General features: G+C 42.4%; 1 long non-coding RNA gene across 5 annotated transcripts in view; it reads left to right on the plus strand.

Moving 5' to 3' along the window:
* LOC107322899 overlaps positions 1–19,054 on the plus strand; it is a 291,000-nt gene that overhangs the window by 234,758 nt on the left and 37,188 nt on the right. For all 5 annotated transcript variants that reach the window (XR_004309411.1, XR_004309413.1, XR_004309412.1 and 2 more), the window contains 3 exons: positions 627–813; positions 4,128–4,284; positions 6,129–6,226. This is a non-coding gene — a long non-coding RNA (uncharacterized LOC107322899). The remainder of the gene's footprint in view (positions 1–626; positions 814–4,127; positions 4,285–6,128; positions 6,227–19,054) is intronic.

Raw genomic sequence — 19,054 nt, forward strand, 5'->3', positions numbered from 1 at the left:
AAGAAAAGGAGTTATTTCTTTAGCTTGAACCTGCGTGAATTAGTGGCGAAGTGTTGATGTCTAAGCATGCAGTTTCTGAACCATAAAAGCTGTTTATTTCGCCCTATAAAAGAACATTTGAACTTATATGGCTATTCAAGTTTAAAAGCTATCATAGAAATGGGTGGGGAGAAAAGAAGAGGTTTAAATCAGTAATCCAAGCTTGTAATACAATCTTCATCTGGAGCATAGCTTGCATAGAAATCCCCTTCAATGTGGGTTTTCTCTGCTTGTAGCAGTCCCAACATCAGGAAATGTACAGTATGTATTTCCAACATTTTCCATAATTGTAGTAAAGCTTATAAAGCAACCCATTCCTTGTGCACTCCCGGTGATCTGCAATACTCCTAAGTATGCATTTAAAGAAGGAAGAAAAAAGAATCTAACAAGAGCTGGCACAAATAAGCATCTGCAGCAGCTCCCCCAAAGCTGGGGGGGAGGATTTTATTAATGTGCTCTGACTGCAGGAATAGCAACAGCTTTGAAACCTGCATGGCAAACTTACCCGCTTGTGTGGGTATTATTGTTTGTTTGTTTTTAGATACCTGAAGTTGATGTGGTTTTGTTTGTTACTTTTCCCCTTACAGATTCAAAGCACTGGAATTGATGTCAAGCTGAGGAAGAACCTCCTTGGGTGGGTAGAACAAAGTCACAGTGCCCATGGGAAGGCAGTGCCGCATGATGAAGAGCTGTGCCAAGGGCTGGAGAAAACCTGAGTCCTGCTGCATCCCGAAGGAAGCAGAGATGATCGGTTTGTGTGACTTCAAGCATAAGGTCAGTGTTTGTCCTTCATCCTTGGATGGAGCACGGGTAGAGAAAGCTTCTTGCACACGTGCTGTTTCCCCTGCCCATACGTGCAGTTGGCCATATGTGGGCAGCAGCCTTGCTACGGCAGTCACCTTCAGTGAAAGACAAGGGAGGTTTTGATTCCCTTCCTGCAAAATTGATAGAAATTTGTCAGTGCTTTGAGAGGCTGCGCTTCGCTTCAGCCCTCGCTATCCCTGAACTCACAGTACCTTGCTAAAAATAGTTCAAAGCGTAACCATGAGTTCCCTGAACTGTGATCCTACCAGTTCTGCATTATTCGACTCACCATTCCTTTGAAAATATTCATCCTTTCCCTCGTAAAACTTAAATCAGCTTGTTCCCTGCTCCAAGAGTTGACATCATAATGATGTTACATCCTATGTAATGGTGTGAGACCTGGAAAAGCATTCAGGGCAAAACCACTTGGTGAATCGAATTTGCAGTGCCTCAGCCCTTACTTTGAGCCTAACCTCCCTCCCTGCCCCACTTGTGCATTTAGAGCCCATGCAGTCCCTTGGAAATAGCCCCTGTAATACAGCAGTGTGCTGCTGAGGAGCTATCAAAGCTCTTCTTAGCATCCCTGTTTTTCTTTCTGTGACCTCATTTCTTTTCAAATGTTTGTGAGAGCAAAAGTAACTGTTTTACCAAATTAAGCTGGTTTTCTTGCCAGGAACGGTGGCTCAGATCTCACTGACAGATTTGGAAAAGATTATTCTTTCGATATATTTTGAATGAATTTTTAAGGATGTCTGCCATAGACTGTTTCCAAGCTCAGTCTGCACTGAACTGTTCAGTATTACACAGTGACAGGGGCAGATTAGCACCTTCCATTTGCCTATGAAAATTAACACATCCTAAGACGACATTTCCTGAGCTACAGATCTCCTATTTAGTAATGAATGTAGTTCGGTTGAATTAAGAATCTTGGCCTGAATAAGGTGGATGAGGTTTTGTTTTGTTTTTTATTGATTCCAGAGGCCTTAAAATCTTACCCTTTTTCCTTAGGTGTGTTTAGAGTTACCTTTTCTCTCATTTGTCTTTTATGTGATGATTTTTCATTTCTGATGGAATGGTCTCTTCACAGCCTGCTCTGAACCCCACTGTCTCATCTCTTTGCTCCAGGGCTTCCTCAGGGCCATGAAAGGCTGTTTTTTTTCTCTCCTCCTTTCATGCATAACGTGGCCTCTGGGTTTGTTTGTTCTTCCGTCTTCCTCTGAAGCATCAGGAATTGGCCTCAGCTGGAAATGGGCTGTTGGATGGGGTACACAGATGCTTCTGGTGGTAGTGAGAAACTTCTCGGGCTCCTGGCTGGGGTGTATTGCCGCCGGTCACATAGGCAGGGATCATTGCAATTTGCTTGTTGTTTTGCTTCTGTCTAGTGAAGGATGAAGCTCCAGTCTGTGGTATTCATGGTATTTGGTCTTCTTTGCTAAAAGTCTGAAGCTTATTGTAAGGCATTGAGGTTCATGGATGCTTCATGGCGAGGCAGGTGCTGGAGTTGACCTTAGCTCTGTGATTGCTGGTGACTCTAGTTGCATGTTGTGGTGGTGTTAGCTGTGGTGCTGTACAGGGCTGGTATAGCTGGTGCATGAAATGAGTCTTTTGATTGTTGGTGCTCATTGAAGCTGCTGTGCAGCAGAGGAGCGTGAGGAGCAGTGTTCTCTCTCCCAGTTTTGGTTGGTGCACGTACATCAGGTTAACAGAAGGGAGCATAAGAATGCAAGTCAGTGTGTCTATTTGTTGCAGTTTTTTGTCTGAGAATATTAAGGCCAGGTTCTCATTTATGCTAAGCCCACTTGCAATATTCTGGCAACATAAAGATGCCTTAACAAGAATGTAAATTAAAGCCTCCTTATACTTTTAATAGCGTTTGTAGTTTCACTTGGCTGCAGTACAGGAATGACACATGTCTATACAAACTACATTTGCCATCCATTTAAGATGGCTGCTGATACTCTTCATGCCCCCTAACGAGCTCAACCACCAGACTGCTACAGTCCCAGCTTCCAACCTCCTTAATATGAGCCCTTTACATGAAACATCTAGACTAGAATTTAAGAAAAAAGTCATTATTTCACCTTTTTTTTTTTCCATTGTACATGACCTTATATATGCCCTCATAAGCATATACTGAGTGCCCAGTTCCAAAATGCCCAGCCAGACTCTTCTTACCCTATATGTTGCTTGAATTGGAGAGGAAGGTCTTCTGCCTCAGTATGGCTTGTACAATGCAGGGCACCCTTCTATTTTCCTCATTAAGAAAATCTCTTGGAAGAAAGCCTGTGTTATGAGCTCCTGGAGCAAGATCTTATATTAAGCCATCTCAGCTTTTACACTTTAAGTTCCATTTTCATTTCTGGTTATTAAAGTAACGTGTACCAGTGGGAAGTATTTCACTGGCTAATCTCACAGGGGTGCAGTGAGAAGGAAGAACATTGAAAATCCCCACAATGAGGGACTTGATAGAGGAGCCACATGTGAACTACACAGACTTCTGAAAAAATGTCAATATCAGCATGCACTTAATATATTTCAGAGAAAATGCTGCTTTTGTACTGTCTGAAAGCATTTATAAACATTTTATTAGTTTCATGGTTGTATTCTGACTGTGAGTTACCACATGTCTAACAGTGCAGGGCTCAGAAGAGCTATAAAAAAAAAAGCCTCCAGAAGAATCCAAAAATGGGTTTTTTGTTGTTCAGGCTTTTGGCTTTATTTTGTTTTTTAAGATAAATGTATAGTAAGTGATGACTTCAAAGTGCACGGCCTTGAGATTGCCATAGAAAATATGTAATGCTGTTATCCCCTGTGGAAATCTAAAGCTCTCCAGGGTTTAGGCTTCCCATTCCTTCCTTTTCAAGGTCATGAGAACTTAGTCTAAAACCTGTTTGTGGTCTTGGACTGACTATTAGCTTGTCAGAGTCTCCATCCTTATCAATTTTAAAGAGAGAAAATTAAATATGGAGGGAATAGAAATGGGAGCGTTTGGAGCTGGTAGGGAGACTGGGAGCTTAAAATAACTTGCATAGGGGAGAAAGCTTACAGATCTCAGTGCAGGTGAAACAGCCTTATGAAATGAAGATCTGTAGGAAATGTTGTTATTTTCTTAAAGAACTCCCACAAACTAGATGAACAGCAGCTCCACATACAACGATGTTGTGGCAAACCTTCAGAGAACACATAATATGGGGTGCAACAGAATTTCTGCAGAAATGTGTAGAGAAAATACGCGAATGATATCTCCTCTCTGTTGTGACATGTCTGCTATATTCTTCCCATAGGTGGTGCACACCTTCATTGCCGTGCTTCCCATCCAGACCAGCTTTTCTCTACACTTTTGCTTCCCAATCTCATCTGAAAGTCCATATTTCTGCACTTCCTTATTCATTATTCATCCTGTGTTGGTGGGTGACTCTGAAGGAATCTTCTGAGTGACTGGTAAGATATAGTTTTGCTTTTTGGGAATAACTTGCACGAAGCATACCATGGGGCTGTCAGTACTGAATCTGTCCAGTTCTGCCACCGAAGCTCAGCTGACACAGGCAGTTTACTGATCACACTGCATCGCTGTTTGCTGAAGGATAAAATATTCCCAAACCAAACAAATTTATAACTCAAGAGGAAAGGCCTCCACAAAGCATCCCTCGCCCTCTGTGTGCTGGAGGGGACGGAGCTCCACGGAGTCCTTCGTCCTCTTAGATCGAGGCCTTTCCCGTTAGTCCATTGCTTATTGTGGTCTCGCAGTGCCCGGGCTGCTGAGCGCGAAGCTGATGACAGGAGAGATGATAGAGTGTCTGCTGAAGCTGTACGTGGCTGCGGGTCACTGCCTCAAAATGTGAAAACAAAATGGGTCCGAGCGTTAATGACTTTCAGGTGTGCACGCCAGGACCTGTCAGGGCAGTCAAGGAATTAGTGCTTGGCACAAGGAGCAGACCTCTGGGCTGCCAAGTTAAACATAAATGGGGCCTCATGTAAATAAACAAGGGCAAAGTGAGCTTTAACTTGCAATGGATTGTATATCAATCTTGTGCTCATGCATGGAACCCATTGCTTTCGTGCACATGTGTACCCTTCCCTAGGGCAGTGAGGAAGGGCTGAGTATGACCGGGAGGCAGGGTGAGGTGGGTGCCCCAGCACCAGTTGGCATTTCCAAGCCAAGGGGATGAGGCCCTGCCTTGCTGGAGGCTGCTAGACCTGCTGGAACGCGGCTCTTTCCTTTGTTTCCTTCCATGCAGATGGCCAAGTGCCTACTGGCTGGGGGTCACCTGGGTTTTTACCTTGAAAAATTCCTCCCTTGTCTCTTGGGGATTCCCTTCTCAGCCCACCACCTCTCCTTTTACATTAGCAGCCCTCTCAGGTGCACTCAGAGATTAAACGTCTGCTTTGGCCTGGATTATGTTTTCCAGGCCGATATATTATGCTACCTCCACACTCCCCTCCCTGCCCCATCTGGCTTCCATCCTGCCCCCATAAAGATTATTAATATAGCCTGTTTGCAAGCGATTTATTAGCAGGGGCCAAAGTGGTGCCATTTCCCATTTCAGCAGAGCACCGAAAATAATCCTGAGGAGTGTGCCCAGCTATAAAATCGTACTTATGCTGTCATATTTGCAGTTTCAAACATACACCGCTTGATAGTCTCAAAAGTGCTGTTTAATTGGGTTTTATGGATTCTAATTAATTATGCCACGTAAAAAAAAAAAAAAGAAAATTTACTTGTCCCATTACAACTCTCTGTGGTTTACTCTGAAGAACGATGTAATTTAGAGATGAATTGTCCTTCTGTATCCCCCTCACCCCCTTTTTCCATCAAGTTTTGGGAAGGTTTAATTCTCCTTAAACATAAGATAGAGGAACAGAGAAAACTGTGTTTCATTCAGGGGACGCAACTTTTTTCCTTATAACTATAAGCAGCTTGAAATGTGACTTGAAATGGTTCCATATTCCTTCTGCTGAGTCAGGCTGGTGAAATTATGAATAATCTCACAGCTTTCCAAAGCTCTGAGCTGTGATGGCTGTGATTTAGAAAGGAGTTGCACATGTTTGCAGCTTTGTGTTCCCCAGTTGCACTGAGGTGACAGGAAATGAAGCTGTGCATGCATGCACCTTTTCCACTGGGTGGAAATCTAGATTGAGGCTTGAAGAGAAATCATTTCAGCTACCTGTCCCTTCGCAACACTGTGTGAAAACAGTGTGTTAAACCATCAAAGGTCTTGATGGCGTTTTGGTGGGACTGGAAGCCCAAGAAAGCTCTCATGTTGACTTTCTATCCTGTCTTGCAGAATCGCGACGTCTGGATTATTCAAGCAAATTCTGGGGCAGTCTTCTGACTTCTAAATGCTTCCTGGAATGACTTAGTGAAAAATGAGCAGCCAAGCAGGTACACTCATGGTTGTTTAAAATATACTCTTATGATTCATCCATCACTGTAATAAATTGGGTCTCATGAAGCAAAGCATGAAATATAGTAGAGCTGAAGTAGAAAAACATTCTATCTTATGGTCTGTGACTTTATCTGGAAATCAAGGAGGCAGAATATTAATTAATGGGAAAAGACAAAGCAAAGAAGCCTCCTTAATCCTCCTCCTATAGACAAAATGTACTTATTTCAGAAATGTCATGTTGTGCTTCAAATAACGTAAAGCTTTTTGTATGACAGATACTCCAAAACAACACTGCCCAGCATTAGGAGGGAAACTAGGTGCAATGTCCCAGCTCACTGCTATTACCAGCCCCAGAAGGTTATGATTCTGAATGAGACTGCATAGATGAGCATTCCCTGGATCAAAAAGTTCATTAGTCATGCTTCGCTGATTTGCTTATTTTTATAAGATAAATAACCAGCGTGTCAGTTGCTGGAAGCTTGGACCATCCTGGGTGTGCAGATGAGTCTGCTTCATGTGCTGGAGCAGGAGCAGGAAGAGCTGCCAAAAAATAAAAGCTACCACAGTCACACATATTACTCATCAATCTGAGAAGTACCAAGATGAATGCGAAGGACTGCGTTTTTATACAGTAATCCTTTACTGCAGTAAAAATTAATTAAAAAAAGAAATTACAGTGTGTATCTGGGTGGTTAGGTTAATGATTACTAAAATCTGCAGTTTTTTTGTGGGATAGGTTAGCAAAACAGCACTCAAACCTGAGTAAATCTGAGTACCTCCATGCAGTGATTGGGTCAGCCCAAAGACACCTGAATATGTTGGTGTTTGTCTGGTGTTCGTTTGCTTTTCCTTTGCTTTTACTGCCTCAGAAAGCCATTTGTGGAGAGGAAGCAATGTGAAATCTGCTACTCTCATGCGATTTTCATCTTCCAGAGATTTAAATAAGTGGGATCTGCTCTTTTTATGTTATTCTGTCCCCATAAATTACTCCTGGAGGCATTAAAAGGGCCTGTGAAAAACAAAGCAATAAATATCCAGAGCTGAAATACAAATGTTGCAAACTGCTCACACTGCTGTGGCAGCAGCTCTGTTATTAATTTGAGTACAGCTGATGAGAGCCCTCCATACCAGTTTTAGCACTGTTGCACGCAGAGCCTTGTTTTGCACTGCTGAAAACGATGCTAAAAGCCCCAGGGGAAGCTTTGGAGCTGCCTGGGAGCTGACAGTTACTCTGGTTATTCAGGAGGGGCAGGGGCATGAGGTTAAAGAGAGATGAAGGGACATTGTCTGTCTGCACAGGGATGGATGGTGGAGCTGGTGCCACCTGCGTGCTGTCACTCTGAGCAGTGAGCAAAGGCTTGAGCAACGGGGCTGCTCTGGCAGTGCCTTTCCCCTGACACATCCCAGACCACAAACATGGCCTCTACATCTGAGGGAGAGAAGCAGCAGGGGCAGGCGTGAGTCATGGGCCTCATGACAGGGGAATTCCTTGCTGGTTGCTGGCAGCGGTGTTGGGGCTGAGCGGTTTTCACTGCCCGACTGTTATGGAAAGAGCCGCCCTCGGCTGAATGCTTAATTCCAGTTTCCCATCTCCCTTCAAAATAGAAGATCCCGATGTATGGATTTTTGATCAAATGGTTCTCTGCATTTTCTCAGTAAATGGGGAGAGTCCCAGGTTCACAACAAGCCCCAGAGAAACCTTCCAAGTCATCTGCATCAAGTTGGTGCTGCACTCTGCTCACCCTCTTGATGAGGAAACACAAAAGAACAAACTATCAACCAGCAAAATGGCCCAACTTCCCAAGTTTTGGTCACAAATAATGCCCGGTGAGCCCAAACCCTGGTTTTACCTCCTGAAAGCGTGCTGGGTCTGCCCACGAGTGCATTTCCCTGTATTCTACTACAGTGGTATTTTAGAAATGGATAGAGATGTAGCTGCACCTATAACTAAGGTTGCTTGAAACTTTCCAGGCTTCTTTGCTTCCTTGTAATTGTCAAACTGTAAAGACACGATGAAATTTCCCATGTTGGTATCAGCTCTGGTCAATTTATTTACAGTAACTTAAACCCATCATCAGTAAAATTTCAAGGGAAATTTGAAAGTTGGAGGCATGTGAGGAATAAATGTTCTCCCAGTTCAGAACAGAATAAAGGTATGAAATAAATGGATTTGCTGCACACTGGAAATTCAGAGTGCTGCCTCTATGTATTGCTAACTAAAACTAATGTGGGCCTGATTCAGCCAAGCACTTCTATCCCTGAGAAGGAAAAGACATGGGCAAAATGCTGAACTGGAAGCTGTAGGCAGGTTGGGATCAACTCTAATTTCAGCTTGAAAACTTTAATACTTTGGGTTTAGTATTCCGTGATAAGGCAGGTATTTTATTTCTCTAACCTTTTTCAGCTTTTGAAAATATCAGCTGATGTAAATCAGGAACAAGAGTATATATAAACTTCTATTATTTCTTTAATATAATAATGCTTATATCATATGTATTATACATATGGTGTGCATATATGCATTTTAGTATGTATATTTATATAATGGAGACAGCGTTCTCCTTGAAAAGCTTATTATTTAGGAAAGGATATTGGGAAATCGTAAGGTTCCCATGCAGTGTTTATTTGGCTTCTGTTTGTATGTGCATTTCTCATAGTCTTAATTACATGGCCAGGTGCTATATTTAGTGCAGGACTCTGCTCTCATTCCATGCAGAAGGTGGAGCTGAGCAGGAGGTGAGTCACAGTTGCACAGAGAGGGAGGTTGGTGTCTAAAGGGCTCTGCCTGGTTTTGGTACGGATGTGTAGGAAGAGAAGTGCAAAGAAAACTGATAGTTGCCTGGGTAAGGCGTCTGAACAGTGTAAAACTTATCTGGTGTGAGAGAAGTTTAGGCTAAACTGTTCACAATTGGCTCTTATTTTTCCTTTCTGTGTTCCCATTTGTAGAACACACCATTAGCAGTATTTCTCATGACATGTGATGTAGTATGTTAAGCGTTCTGCAAAATCAATTCACAGATGTCTCAGTTTGGGTATCCACTGCCCATATTTTGACCTGAATCTCTTTGTGTTTCAGTTTCCCATCTGCTAAACAGGAATAGTAATATCCTCTCATCTTAGGGGGTTAATTCAGAAGTTAATGTTTCTGAAGCATTCGTATGCCATATTGATAAGAGCTCTAGAAGAGCTCATGAGAAATTAGCTGCTGTGTTTTACAAGTAGGTTTTGAATACTATGCGGTAAATAAGACCTCAAGCCACACGCTGAATAACGATGCTGTAACAAGATATTGAATATCTGCTTATTAAGTGAGCACTGTCCATCCTGGGGTAGAATCTGGGGGAAAATAAGATATAATCTTATCCTTAAACAGTGAATCATAATGTAGATGTATATGGTTTTATGGTCAACTTCTGACTTTCCTTCACTTGGTTTTATAAGACTATACATGGTTCATGTGCAAAAGGAAACCTGTGCCTGAAAAGAAAGAGAATCTGAGTTCCAAAGTGCTCGTTGTTTAATCAAATGTGCAGCATCATAATTCGTATCTTTGTAGATGGGATGCTTCTTAGTGTCTGGTGGGTTTTGGAGAGGATGATACATTGCAGCTTATATCATTAGAAAAGCAGTTCTCAAGGAAAGGTTAAACTGTAGCTTGCTGCTTCTCTTTTTGTTTTTTAAAGGATGGGAGAAGCCTTCTAGCTGGGAATGATGGTAGTGGAAATGGTTNGGGCTCCTGCAAAATTTGCATGAAATATTACAGCTTGTTCTTGCATCAACACTTTTTCCTACAGCTTGGGGAAGAGGAAATTCCTGGGTTCTGTAGCAATCAAGTATATAGTTTGCACAGAGCTAGACAAACTACTTGTTAAAGATAAAAGAATATTTTGGCACAAGAACAAATGGATACTAATTGGCCATGAATATATTTAAGCTAGAAATGAAATGAATTTTTTCTTAAACTAGAACAGCAACGTGACTCTTGAGTGGCTTCCCAGTGGGAAGAAACATGGACTTCCCTCGTTCCTTCACTTGGTGTGGTGACTGATCAAAATAAACAGGAGGATTTCAGGTCTGAAGAGGTTAATATTAACTTTACCCATTTCACATGTGGAGAGTCTGACTCCTAGAAGGGTGAAAGGATAAATCCAGTCTCCTCAACCTCATTCATGTGGACTCTGTTAGCAGATCAAGAATTCCAAACGCATCTTTTCAAATGAAGGAGGTGTTTGTGCATCTCTACAAACCCTTCCTTGTTCTCTGAAGGACGGAGAGCATCCCTGGAACTAGAGTTGATAATCAAGCTGTCCTCAGGTGCTGTCTTTACCCCCAGTGTTTATTCTTCCTTATTCTTCACTACTTGCAACCTAGGGCTGCCCTGGCTTTGCCAATAAAGGATCCTTTGCAGACACAAAGAAGGACGATTCCAGGCTAGTTTGCAAGTCACAGGGGACAAAACATAGCTGCCCCTGCACCCTGTCCTTTGTGAGTGATGTAAGGCAGGTCTGATCGCTCAGCCATCAGCAGGAGGCAGCTCAGGATGAACCATTCCTGCTGGTTTGCCACTATTATGATCCAGCAGTTTTCTTGATGTTTCCTCACTGGCAATAATTTGCAGGATTAAATACTTCAGCCGCTCCAAAATTAGTTCCAGGAGGCATTTTGTGCTTTCATTTCAAAGCTCTCATGAGCCTTTCCTACTTTGTAAGACTGCTACAGCTAATTACCTGATGGTTACAGTGCTCTAGAAGATTTCAAATATCTGTCTTTTCCACTCACCTAACGACCCAAGTGGGGTTTCTGTGAAGAACTTGGACCGGGAGTGTTTGCCAAATGCTGTAACTAGCCCAGACAGCTTTGTGAGATGGGCAAATAAACCACTGCAGACAAAACTGCCTTTGTCCAGTGTCTCCATCTGAGATTCAGAGTGAGTTTATTCCTGAACCTTTGAACACATCTCAGAAACCCGTTGAAACAAGTGTTTTGGTGTGGAGAGAGCTACGTCTATCTGATCCATTAGAGAGGCTGGAGAATCACAGCAGACGTTTCCAATGGAACTGCCCTAAGTGCTGTGGTTTGAGAGTTTTATTTTACTTCATTGCCTGTAACGTGTGGTGCTCCTGTTTGTCCAGTGCAAACTCTCACAAGCAGAATTAGTATAATCTGGGGGAAAGCGAGGAATCTTCTTGCATCAGTGAAGGAGCGAGGCACCAGAAGGAATGTGAGCACCAGGGTCAGGCTGACAGGCTTCTAGTTCCCTGGATTATACTTCTAACCCTTCTTGTAGATGGGCACAACCTTAGCAAGTCTCCAGTTGTCTGATATCTCCCAGGTTGTCCAAAGCTGCTGCTAAATGATAGGAAGCAGCTTGGGAATCACTCGGGCCAGCTTCCTGCACACTCTTGGGTGGATTCCATCAGTCCATGGGCTTGTGACAGTGCAGGTGAAGTAGCAGATTGCTTCTGTATCCTAAATGATGTGGGGGCTTATTCTGCTCCCTACCCCTGCCTTCCAGCTCAGGGGGCAGAATACCCTGAAGGTAACTGATCTGACTATTAGAGAAGTAAAGAAGGCATTGGGAAACTTGATGTTTGAAAACTGTATTTTAAGACTGAGACCTAATTTCCTTTGTAGTCAGTGGGAATTTCAGCCTTGACTTCCAAAGCAGACAGGTAGGGCTCTTTGTTCCTTGTTCTAGTGCAGTTTGTGAGGAATTATCAATGATCCATGTGTCAGGCTGGATTTTCTAGCTTCTACTTTCCAAACTGTGCTCCTTGTAAGAGTATCCTCTTCTTTGGTCTCTTTTAAACAAAATGCTGAAGGAGCATGGATAGAGGAAATCCGTTCAAACTAAGTAAACAACTAGTGAGGGTAGGCCAGCAGGATTCATTCATGCTCATTCAGCTCGGGCTGGCTGGTTTGATTCCAGTTGGAGCGCTCTCTTCATTACAGGCCCCCTGGGGAATGTTAATCTGTACAGTATAAACATTTATAAACATCTACTAAATCATTACACTTCAGCTGCCCCATAAACACTCATGAATGCTTTCCTTAGGCAGCATTGGTTGGGCAGCGTGTGGCTTTTAGGAATGAGTTAACGTGTGTTTGGCACTGGTAGAAATATGGGGAAAGGGCACGGGAGGTTAAATAGCATTGTTTAAACTCTGTGACTTATTTAGGATAAAGGCAGAAGCTGTTTGTGAGGGATGGAAATGGGGCTAAATGGTAGCTGTTGAGGAAAAACTCAGGTTGTAAAGGAACACAGGCAGCTCTTCAGCATTGTCCGCTGGGTCTGCAGTGGTGCCATTGGCATAACACCACAGAACACATTACCTGTAGGCCACTTCACCATTTTGGCATTTCAGGACCCAGGCAATATATGGTGATTCACATAGGACTGCAACTTAATAATAATCAGGGTACAATCTGTCCCTGTGCCTGAAGATGGCAACACGAGTGAGCATTGCTGGGGCTGAGTGTGCCGTGACCCCACAGCTGGCTCTTTGAGATGTAGGTGAGTATAAATATAGTTAGTAATAACAAAAAACCCTCATGATCTAGTCTCAAGTGGGTAAAGGATTTTTATCTCTATTACTTTTTAGTTTGTTTGCGGAGGTTTCGAAATGATATAGAGTTATCATTAATTGCCATGAGGATTGTATATGAGTAATGTTACCTGAACAGAAGTGAAACACGTTGTATGTGAAAGGGATGTGCTTACTGACAGTCTGATGAACGGATAACAACTTGATTTTTAAAAAGCGCCTTAGAAAAAAAAAGCCCAAACATTTAATTGGCTATAATTATATCACATCCTACACTGGAGCAAATATGTGGTTGTACGTATCAGTGCTATGTGGCTGGAGGTAATATTCTAGTTCAGGGTAACAGACTTCAAGGGCTGTTAACATTTCTCTCTCTTACCCTCCTGTACATAACATAGAACCGCTGCCTTGAGCTGTAACCACACCTATTTCTGAAACCAGGGCAGAAGAAAACAAGATTTTTTTCTAAAGTGGATTTAAATGCACAGTGCAGGCAAGCCAAGGGAAAGGAATCCTCCTGACAAACAGGGAGCCATGGCTGCAGCTCTCCTGCCCTGGCCCTGGGGCTGTTGTTGCTGAATTAATAGCTAGGCTGAGAACTGGCACACAGAAGTTCACCAATACCCTTTGCAAAGCCCAGAGGTGATGGGGCGGTGACCTGCAAGGTGTCCAGATGTTGGCACCAGGCCCAGGACCCGACCCAATGCTCCTTGGTACCTTGCAAGAAAAGTGGCACTGAAAACTATACTCACATTTACTAAGCCCTCTTAAAAACCTAATGCAAAATAGGTGGGAAGTGGTTTTAAAGTCTCTGCACTTCCCAGCTTGCAAATCAACTTGTGTACATATCAGTAGTAGAGGCTGCATTTTCCACAGATTTTGGTGGCATTTTGCCTGTAATGAGGTGGGTAATTTAAAATCTGCTCCACGTGGTCACGGATACAGCTTGCAGAAAGCATTGCACGTTATTAGCTTCCATTGGTCTTTTAACGTTAGTCTTAAAGGGTCAATAAATGAGTTTGCCTCGAGGTAAGCCAGTTGTTATCATGCATAGGGTTAGGGTCGCAGCTGGAGGGCACTGGCAGGGACAGGCTGTCTGTCTGCCTTTGCCGGAGACGTCCGTCTGTAGCGCCAGTGTTCTATTAATTTTACAGTACCTTAAATTCATATTGTAACCATGAGAAATAGGCATGGAGAGAGAGATCTCCTTTTAATAGAAAATGGGTTTTACAAAAAATCTGGAGCCTATTACCCCGCCGAACCTGAATGGTATTGCATCTGGACTTTTATCTTTGTACACTACAAATGAATTCAGATGGAGGTAGCATGGGCAGAAGTTACCCAACTTGACAACAGGAACTTGTAGGCAGGACAAAGAAGAGCAGAGCAGAATAACTAGCGTGAATCTTTGGGAGTGTCAGATTTTGAATTCTATTTTTTACTTTTAAATATCTGAAATAAATGTTGGTATTTAATTCAAAACAAAACAAAACGAAGAATTAGTGGTCTTGTGCAAGCCCCTAGTGGACATCATTGATCCAGGTGACATCGCCATGTGTTTTAACATCATGAAGTCTGATTAGAAGCTGAAGCTTGTCATATGCTTTGTTAGGAGGACTGGAAGACAGAGAAACTTTTAAGAGTGAAGGCTGATGTACACCGTTCCATTGCTGTCTGGGATGAAATGCAATGTAATAGAGCAGTTGCATATATGCAGAGCCCAAAGCTACCAAAGTGATGGAATTTAGTGTTGGCTTGATGAACATTGACTGAATTGTGTTCAAAACCTAAAACAATGTTATTTGGGTACTTCATCTCTAGTTTGAAGTGTTGTGTAAGGGAACCACGTGTGGCATCTGACTGGTAGGCAAAACTCTTCTGTTTTGAAGAACAAGCACGTGGTAAATCCCTGTACGTGCTCTCCTGGCTCCTGACAAGCAGCAGCCCATGCTAACGTGTCTGGGGTTTCTCCTGGGACTTGGCTCATCAGAGGCCCCCAATTCAACTTCTCTGTTTTATTTCTAATTTCTTTATTTCTCAGAATCAGCTGCTTCTGAAATGAAATTTCTTGTGTAATGCTTCAAAAAGTGATGTCCATTAAAAGATTCTTACCTCTCAAAGCAGGCACTGTTCATATTCAACTGAAGAGAGCCTTACAGATTTGTTCCTGCTAAAAAGCTAGGTAGATTATGTAGCTTCCTATATGTGGTTTGACCCAGTGCATAAATGCGAATGCTGCAGCTAGCTCTAGAGATAAGCATAGATTTGGAGTTCCCTGGACAGTGTTTTCCAACACTGATGTGCATTACAACCCAGAGACTTCAAACAAATGAGGGGAGATTTTGCTCTTCTGAGTTTCGCTTCCTCTTAGCAGTTTTGCTTTAAGAAGTTTAATGCTACCAGAGTGATTTTGATGCGCTGTTGTGCCTGTATGTCAGCCTTCAGCAGATATTACGTAGTAAAATGAGAGCATGGCATCATGTCCAGCTCTATTGTGCCAATGATTTCAGCGGTAGCCATATATGTGCTTCATTGGTAAAATTACGCAAAAGAAGATAAGTCTGTCAAAATTAATTCCTTACAGGCAGCTTGTCCTTGTCACAAAATCTGTGATGTGCTTAGCCTGAGGTGGGATAATTTTGCAAAGACGAGTGGCCTCCTGGCTTCTCCAAAGCTTCAGTGGATGCAGTTGATGTGTTCTGAGAGAAGGACAAGGGGAAGGACACAGTGATCTGTTCCTTAGCTTTTTCCAAAGGTGTCAGTTCAAGACCATTCTTCAACAAGAGATCAGTAATGGATTTATCCAAAGACTTTATGTCTGTAGGAGTTTTGTCTGTTGACTGTACTGGGTTTTAGATTGTGCCCTAAACCCTACAGCTGCACCTATTAATAATTAAGTAAAAATGGTTGGCAAAGTTTTCCATTCACTGTAAACAAAAATGTTCCCACTATGAAGTGCGTTTAATGGAGTTTTGCAGCAGCGGTCTCCCGGGCAAGCACATTAGTCTCTGCTTTCCCTCTGTGTCCTAATGGCCACGGCTGGGAGGGGCTGTTTGAACTATGAAGGAGGCTGGTTTTTATCCACATTGAGTGGAGAGGCATAAATTGGCATTCCATATCATCATAAAAAAATTCCCAGCAATTATTAAAAGATTCTTATCTCTTGCTCCCTACATGGATAATGAGATCCCTCTCTGCTGGACTGAGACAGCCTGTCTCTCAGCTCACTTAATGAAATGGACCCGAGTTTGCAAATTAGCATAGCCCTGACTCCAAACATAACCTCTTGTTGTCTAGTTGTACATCAAGGCCCCTGGCTTATGTCTTTTCTTATTAACACCCCGTAATCATGTCAACTCTCTTTAGTTTTCATTTCCTGTTTCCTTTTACAAATTCACTGCTGAGCTTTGAGCACATTGTTGGATGCCTTTGGATGAGCCGTGACTTTATTTTTATCTCATTTTTAACATTATCGAAGCACAATCTGTGGGTGCTGGTTGGGATCAGGGGGAATCTGTTTTCTGTTCCATGTTTTTGCTGGTCTTTTGCCACACGATCCTAAAGCAGCTGATTTCATGTCAGTGCTTATTTCCCTTACACTTTCTGATTTTTTTTTTTTTCTTTTAATATTTGAGGGGCAGAGATTTTTGCCTTCGCTATTTATTTAGTTGGTGCCTGGCAGGGTGCATTTCTGGTTTCTATGAGGGTATCTGTGCAGTAGATGGTTATTAATAATAATAAGGAACAGTGATTTTGTACTCCAGCAAACAATATGCTAAAGGATTTCTAAGAAGCCTTGAAGGAAGACTGCTTTGAAACTCCTTCTCCTTCTGTGTCCCCTGATGTGAAACTTCATCACCGGACCTTCTGAGTAATAAATCAAAGCAGCTGAAAGTAGTGAATCATGATTTCGTTTGCCCATATGTAGCTGACCCAATCTATCTGTGTTAAGGCAGTGCCCTTCCACTTTACCCACCACCCTGCTAATTACCCCTTGCTTTCATGGGCACTGAAATCCACTGACGCATTAGAGTAATAATAATAAAGAAACAGGGAAGTGATTAGTTGTGTACAGTGTTGGCAGGGTAATAATATTTTCCCAAGATTTCTTTTTTTCTGGAATTCATTTTCTCTCACCTCCGTTGCAATAAAATTTACTTACAGTTTGTAACACAAAAGATAACTCTTCCATGCAAAGCTTTAGTGCATGTCTTCAGGAGATTTATTCCTTTATCAAGTATTAATTTAAGAAGGGGTGCCTGTAGGTAAGGCAGTGACATCAGTGGTAGACTACAGGGCAGCAGATTTATTAATTTAATAGGTTTATCCATTTTACAGCTTGGATAATCATATTTCACTAAACTGGTACGCAAGGAGTCTTCAGCCCATCTGACAGTTTTATTCTTGTGTAAGTTAACAAGCACATTTTGTACTCATGACCTTGTGAATTGTAAAAGTGCGAGGAGCTGGAGAGGAATGACAGACCCAATCCAAGAAATGTGTTAGCGTTTCAGTTTTTCCTGAGCTAGATTTATAAAGGGAGCAGAGAGGAATCTCAGCTGCGGAGACAACTTAAACAGTTGTTAAATTATTTGCTTCAAGAAAATATGCGGCTTTTGTTTTAAAAAAAATAATGACATGTTAACTTAAAAAAGTGGGAGCCTCACTTGGTTTTCAAAGGTGGCGGTTTTACAACAGCTTTGCTCTTCTGACAGCGGATGAGCTGCTGTTGATCTGGGGCATCTAGGAAAGGACTGAGCCAGTTCAGTCTGAAGTGACAGCGTTTGGTACTTGTGCTTACTGTTGGTGACATTCCATGCTTGCTCTGGCCACTAAATTCCCTCTGTAAATGTTTAAAGTTCTTGAAGCTGGCTTAGAAATAATGAGATTAAACAAACAGTGGACAGAGGCTTTAAAAAATGCATCGTACAGTTAAAAGCCTTGTGTGTATATTTGTGGTTTCTAAGAATTTCTTGCTTATGATATAGAAGAAGAAATAGAGAGACTGTGTGCGCTCATTTAGGGTTCTTTTTATTCTTAATGTGAAACTTTTCCGAGATAAATGAAATGTTTTCCTATTTGTGTAAAAGCCATTACTTAAAATTGAACCCTTTCTGAAAACCATGTTTCGGTTTCTTGTGGAAATGATGACATATTCTAGAAGATATTGCCTGGGCAAAACAGCATTCAGTGCAGAGCTAACTTCTCTTTGGAAGATAGCATAAAATAGGGGCCAGTTCTCTCTGCCCCTTCAGTGAAAACAGAAGCTGAGCCACCTTCTCACTGCGTGCTCTTCAGATTTTTGATGGCAGATCAGGGCTGTTGAGCTCTAAGAGTTGGCTGTGGTGTCTGTTTTGGATGTCTGTGCTGTGCAGTGCTTACATTGGGATGTGCAAGTAGGGAGTTCTGTGAGCACAAAGCATTGCGCCTGGCACAAGACAGTGGTATTTAAGCAACTGCAGCTTCATTAAGCTTCTTTTTGTGAACTTTGTGTCCAGCACTTGCTGCTCATGCTTCTGGTTTCATGCACAGCAATAGTCAGCATTTGGATTTAAAGCAGTCTTTGAAGATATTTATGTTTGCAAGAGAATTCATTTTTAAAGCAAATATTATAAATAGTGTTACGTATTGAGCTGATATACTCACAGCAGTGTCTGAACTTTTGCCCTAAAATATACAGGCATGGGAAAGTGTTTCTGTTGCTAGAAATGTAATGTTATTGCCTGGTCTGCACTAGACAAAGGCATTGCATGACCCTCCTGGATAGCCATTTTAAACATGTATGACCTGAAATTTTAATTTCGTCTTGGCATTCACATTGTAGGTCTGCCTGTACTGTGCAGGTCTGGCAAGTGTCCCCTGTTAGATGCTGGTTGGTCTGTGCATCAGATGGTCGTGGGCTGGAGCAATGTTTCCAAGTCATCACAATGTAGGTGCAGCCCCCATTTCATTTCCTGTGGCACGCAGCATTCAGGATGGTTGCATCTAGTACAACATCCTATGAGTGATCTTGCTGCAATATGGCAAAAAGCCTCTACTTGTTACATGTGAGGACATGGTCCCAGCAGGCTCCAGAGGCTTTGGTTGTCCCCATCTCTGTTCTTCAAAGTGGGGAACCTTGCTCCTGCAGCACGCTCGGTCATGGAGATGTTTTGTGGTTGGCTGTGGACATCTGATGGGTTGGGATCCCTAATTATTGTCAACCTGCAGATTGCCTTGAGTGTCTTATTAAGATTCCTGAAGAATGATTGATCATAATCAAAAAATTAATCACCAATC

The sequence above is a fragment of the Coturnix japonica genome, chromosome 20, assembly GCF_001577835.2.
Source record: "Coturnix japonica isolate 7356 chromosome 20, Coturnix japonica 2.1, whole genome shotgun sequence".
Taxonomy (NCBI): domain Eukaryota; kingdom Metazoa; phylum Chordata; class Aves; order Galliformes; family Phasianidae; genus Coturnix; species Coturnix japonica.